Source organism: Oryctolagus cuniculus, chromosome 8 (genome assembly GCF_051225735.1).
Source record: "Oryctolagus cuniculus isolate XC-2025 breed Fujian yellow rabbit chromosome 8, ASM5122573v1, whole genome shotgun sequence".
NCBI classification, from domain to species: Eukaryota; Metazoa; Chordata; class Mammalia; order Lagomorpha; family Leporidae; genus Oryctolagus; species Oryctolagus cuniculus.
In genome coordinates this window covers 37,163,003-37,169,002 of record NC_142874.1, presented here as the reverse complement: position 1 = coordinate 37,169,002, position 6,000 = coordinate 37,163,003, and the positions used below count along the sequence as shown (strand labels likewise).

Below are 6,000 nucleotides of genomic sequence, written 5' to 3'. Positions count from 1 at the left end.
TTCAATTGTCTATTAATGGAGCTGAAGTTTGTGTGATATATTTAGCTAATCATCCTGAAATGATCTCAAGGAAATAATATCATTTTCTAAATCTCTGTATCATTTGGTCTCCACCTCATATGATATTGGCCACTCTCTACTTTGTGCTTCAACTGTCTCAGTCATTGTCTTTTCTTGCCCACTCAGAACTATGATGACAAATATTTTCTTGAAGATCCTCCTACCTTATACATCAGATTAAATTTGTCACATGTTCTCTAGAAAGCTATTCTTATAAATTACTATGCTATATTAATCACAGGCTCATGCATGCACACATAGGGACAACATTTGTAACAAGCTATGTAGTCTAGAGGATGAATAAAGTTTTTAAAACACATTGACAATGCTTGCATATTTGAAAGTTAAACAGAATTTAAACATTTTCTTTTCATTTTTTTTTTTTAACAGGCAGAGTTGGACAGTGAAAGAGAGAGCGACACAGAGAGAAAGGTCTTCCTTCCCTTGGTTCACCCCTCAAATGGCTGCTACGGTTGGCACACTGTGCTGATCCGAAGCCAGGAGCCAGGTGCTTCCTCCTGGTCTCCCATGCAGGTGCAGGGCCCAAGCACTTGGGCCATCCTCCACTGCCTTCCCGGGCCACAGCAGAGAGCTGGACTGGAAGAGGAGCAACCGGGACAGAATCTGGCACCCCGACCAAGACTAGAACCCCAGGTGCCAGCACTGCAGGCGAAGGATTAGCCTAGTGAGCCACGGCGCCGGCCTAAACACTTTCTTTTCATTATATATTTACCATATACATATGTATAAACAAATATGCTTTATTCTTAAAAAAGGATAGCATCCATTCTCCAAAATACACTATGTTCTGTTGGATTGGATTAGATTGGGAAATTCTATTAATTAGCGAAGGTTGATTAAATGCATGTTGTTTGTTCTACACAATTCTGACTAGACAGAAATTTCTAAAGATATATGTTGGCACCAAAGACCAGTTTCTAATATCTTGACCAAGCAGTTGATTACAGAGGAGAGCCCTTTAAAATATATAAACTGCTCAGAGAAGTAAAAGTTACAGAATAAAACAAATCGGTTTTATTAAAACAGGCCTATTTTTACAACAAGTATCTCAAATCTACTATAATAAATCAAACTTGATGCCAGCTGACATGTTGTGCGCTGCCTATGGTGAGGTCCTTATACCAAGGACCAGAAAGAGGCACTTGATACTCTGCAAGGAACTGAGGTCCTCAGTACAGCAGCCGATGACGCCCTTTCACCTGCCAACAATGGCATGAGTGAGTTGGAAGGTGATCCTTCCCCATTCGTGCCTTCAGAGACCAAAGTCTCTGCCAACACTTTCATTGCAACATCAGATATTTGTAGGCAGAAAACCTAGATAAACTGTGCTATGATTCCTAACTCACAACAACCATCATGGAATACATGTCATTTTCTCAAACAAGTGAGATCTGATGTGATGTTTTATATATTAAAAGGTAACTAATACACTAAATAATCAAGTAACTGGAAAATGATAAAAATAGATTTACTCTCTCTAACAAGGGCTTGTAAACTTGTTTCAAAACACACATACATCTGTGTAGCTGTAATAGCATAGTTTCTACAGCTCAAATGCCGGGTTTGACCTCAGACTTGCTGCTTATACTTGAGTGACCTGGTAAAAATATTGAACCCGTCTATGCTTTCTCATCTGCAGAATGGAAAGGCTAACAGCAACTTGTTCTTCACATTTAGTGGATGAGAGTGCTTGGAACCCGAGCTCTGACACTGTACTTGCGATGCAAACGTGAGTCCATCCCATTACTGTGGCAGAACCTTGTGCCTGATACATGACTCTCTTGCTCAGTAAACACCTGTCTCCCGATTTCCACCTAACATGATTGATCCATGAATGTAAGTAGTTCTGAAGCCAAAGCAGAGATCACTGTCTGAACGCTAAATATTTTTGAGTAAAATTCTGAGTAGAATAGTTTTTTATTGAAAATTCTGTTCACACCAGTACTGAGTGCAATGATACCATTTGCACAAACCAAGTATGGAGCTGATTTTTTGTGAGTACTCACTTAACAGAGATCTGAGAGTCCTCTCTATTCAACGAATGAAAGAAAGGAGAGAGAAGAAAAATGAGAAAATGAAGATTTCAACTCTACTTGAAGTAACCGTCTTCCAAAAATGAACTTTTTTTTTTTAAGAAAAGCAGATGGACAAATAACTCTTCTTTTTTTTAGATTTATTTTATTTATTGAAGAGACAGAATTATAGAGAGAGGTAGAGCCAGAGTGAGAGGTTGTCCATCCTCTGCTTCACTCCCCAAATGGCCACAATGGCCACAACTGAGCTGATCCCAAGCCAGGAGCAGGAGCTGCTTCTTCCCCTGCGCATGCAGGGGCCTGAGGACTTGGGCCATCTTCTACTGATTTCCCAGGCCACAGCAGAGAGCTGGATCGGAAGTGGAGCAGCCAGGACTGTGGGATGCCAGCACTGCAGGCCGGGGCTTTAACTCACTGCCCCACCGCACCCGCTCCCCAAAAATGGATTTCAAGTATTCTAGGAAATGAAAACCAAAATGAATAAAATCCGGTCAACTGAAGTTGTATCTGTTGTAAACTAATGTTTTGTTAAGTGAAATAAACCAAGCACAGAAAGACAAATACCGCATGTTTTCACTTACATGTGGAAGTGAAAACAGTTGATCTCAAAGAAGAGAGTAGTGTTCACTGGAGGCTACAAAGTGTGGGGGAGGGGATGGAGGGAGGTTGGATAACGAGTACCAAAATACAGGTAGAGAGGAGGAATCAGTACTAGTCTGCTAAAACTCAGCAGACTGTCTTAAACTTACAATAGTATATTACATAGCGTATAAAGAACTAGAAAAGAGAAATTTGAAGCTTCCCAACACAGAGAAATAATGAATGTGTGAGGAAATGTTAATGACCCTGATTTGTTCATTACATGCATATGTCTGTATCAAATTATCACTATCTATTCCATAAATATGTGCAGTTATTTTTGACATAAAAATAGATATGAATATTGCACAAAACAAGGTGTGCTTCTCACCGACTCTTCATCATTTTCATCATCAGCCCTGGCAGAGCTGGAGACCACCCAAATGTAAAAAGGGTCCTAGGACTTCGGGGAGCTTCCACAAGGACCGAGCTGGTGGTGGACGCTTATCTAAACCTGTGGGTGTGTGAATTTCCAGCCACAAGCCTTGGGAGAACAGATTGAGTACCACATTCCTGGTATTCCTTCCCAGTGGGCCCAGAAATACCCAAGGAGAAAGTTTCTCATGCACTCCTTGCCAAAATATTACACTCCAGTCTCCCACAGCACTCTCTTCTGCAGTGAATTCTAATTTGATTCAAAAAGTAAACTAAATGTGTATGTGGAGGAAAAGCTCTTCCCTGATTATTGTCACTGAGACAGAATCAGAACGATGTTCAAAAAATTAATAGCCCAGAAGATAAAGTCTTAGGCTATTTGATTCTTATTGGAGGAATAAGCTTCTGAGTGGAGAGTTTATTTTTTTCTTTAACTTTCCCATTGACTGCTGTATGCAGGAGCCTGCCGCAGATTTGATAGGCACCAGCCACCTTATTTCTATGTCAACAGAGATTCTCTACATATATACAGAGGATATATACAGGCAGGGCCTGGAAATTGCTCTCATGTACCGTCTCCAGTTGAAGCATTTCAAGTTCCCATTGTAATGAAGAATTGGACTAGAAGCATCAGAGTCTATTTTATGAACTATTTCGTAAGATAGTCCTGAAGATACGGGTTGGTGACAAGACAGGTCTGATTTGCATCTGAATACAATCCCCTTATCCAAGTAAATGGACCTCAGGGAAGAATGCCTAGGAATCCCTGAGTAGTTAAATACAAAGAACTTACTTTAGTTTATTTTAGTTCACTGATTTAATCTCTCCTTTTGTTATTTTTTTCATCAAGCTAATAAAAGAAACTTAGAAGCCAACTTAGAAATCACTCATCTTTTGCCCACTATTCTCTAATGAGTAATAGACTTGCCAAGACACTTTCAGCAAAAGAAAATGAGCAGAAAGAAAAAAAAAATCTATAAAATATATGAGGTGAAACGTCAATGTCCAGAAACACAAGTGATGGCTCTTATACTCTCCAAAAATTGCCAAGGCTGAATAACTCCAGAAAATTGACTTTGGACCATCTCAGTGATGGTACCATTCCTTGACACTTTCACAGAGGGTAACCATGATGCTTGAGGTTTCCCAGGACAAGCGGAATAGAACTCACCCAAATGGGCAAGTGGATTCCCCAGTGCCCAGTGTTCTGTGCCTCCATTCACATGAATGGAGTCCCTGATCCCAGACCTTATTTGAATGAAAGAAGGCCACTGTAGAATAAAACACTGAGCTTCTCTAAACACACTGGGATCTGGTCTGTAGTAGACGTTTGTTTGACACCATTGTGTCCACCCTTCAGACCATGCTTTCTCCAAGCCCAAAGCGACAATAAATGTGGAAGATTCCTGGACTGCTTCCACATTCCTGCGCTCACGAATCCCCTCTTTACCACACTCTCACACATACCTGTGAGTGTAATTGCTCTTAAAATGGGAAAAGCTAAAAGAAAACAACTCATTTTAGAAATGACCCAGGTCACGAGGCTTCCTGGTTTTTATTGCCACTTCAAAGCCAAACCAGATAAACTGGCTTAAGGTACCGCTTTGGCATTGAATGGAATTCGGTACAGCTGTCTGAGCAGCACGAGTTGAGTTTTGAGATCATAGGAATTTTGCTGGAAAGCCTCGCCTCTGATCCTTATATGGCAGAGTCCCTGTGCTCTCTGGTCTTTCGTGCCAAGAATTCCTTTTCTGTCCTCTGCCCCAGCAGGCTCAGGACTTCCAGTGGTTCTGATAGTTTTATCCCTCATCTTTTCAGAAATTCACATGAGAGATGTTAATTCTGCTGCTCAATTTAAACTGCTTACGATTCATTTCCAGTATGCTCCAAGCAGCAGCGTAGACCGCAAGTGGAGGCCAGCAAATTCCTGGATGCCACGTTCCCCACCTCCTTCAGATGGCCTTGACTCACACATCCTGTCTGGGCTAATGTTGGTTTTCTGATTGCAGAGTGTCTGGAGTCTCCGCTAGTGCCCAAGCCACCCTCAAAGGGTCACTCCCTGTTTCAAGTAGCACTTGTGCTTCCCTTGACCTTTCTCTGTCTCTGATTCCACTTAGGAAGCCTGTTAGAGCCAGTTTTCAGCAGAGAGTGTGTCCTTCGCTTCAAGCCACTCTGTCATAATGATTTGTCTAGTGTTTCAAAGGTAGCTTGACCAGGAAATGCCCAAGCCTGAGATATGAATAGATAATTTCTAGATCAGACAAGCGATACTAAACCTTTAAAGGGAAAGTTTTTACCCCTAAAGGGAATAGGAAATCCGTCTGAGTTATTCATACCGTACTTAGGAAATAACCCAAGTTGAAAATAAATGTGACATGTGAAACGGAATATCCACTAAAATTTCTGGTCGCATCTGCAATTATGTCTAAGGTTTTCCATTTCTCCGTTCAGCTTTAATAATAAAAACACAGGGTCCAAGTATCATTCCCTGAAAAATGAAGCAAGAGATGAGTTTAATCATGAACATCAGGCAGACATGGAAAGCTGCAAGAAATATATTGATCTTTGTCTTCCGAATGTCCACAGCATTGTGCCAGGTTAAAGCAAAACAAAAAAGAAATTTACAGGTTTAGTAGGAAAGGCTATAAAGATGCGAAGGAGAACAAGCTTAGTTTCCATTGTCATGGAAAGAGCTGGTTATTTCTAAAAAATGCTTTGTTCACATTTAAACTGTTATCTTTCATTTTCAAACAAAATTCCTCATATGGGAATGGTGCATCCACAACTGATGTTCTGAATTGATCTAGTATTAATAAAATTATAGGTTAAGAAGACCCACCACTTTTAATTTTTTCTCGTGTTCAGGGAAATG

The 6,000-nt window shown here is 40.6% G+C and overlaps 1 pseudogene; it reads right to left on the bottom strand.

The window, feature by feature from the left end:
* Window positions 1-5,553: 5,553 nt before the first annotated feature.
* The window catches only part of LOC100347917 (actin, cytoplasmic 2-like), a 101,939-nt pseudogene continuing 101,492 nt past the window's right edge, over window positions 5,554-6,000 (bottom strand).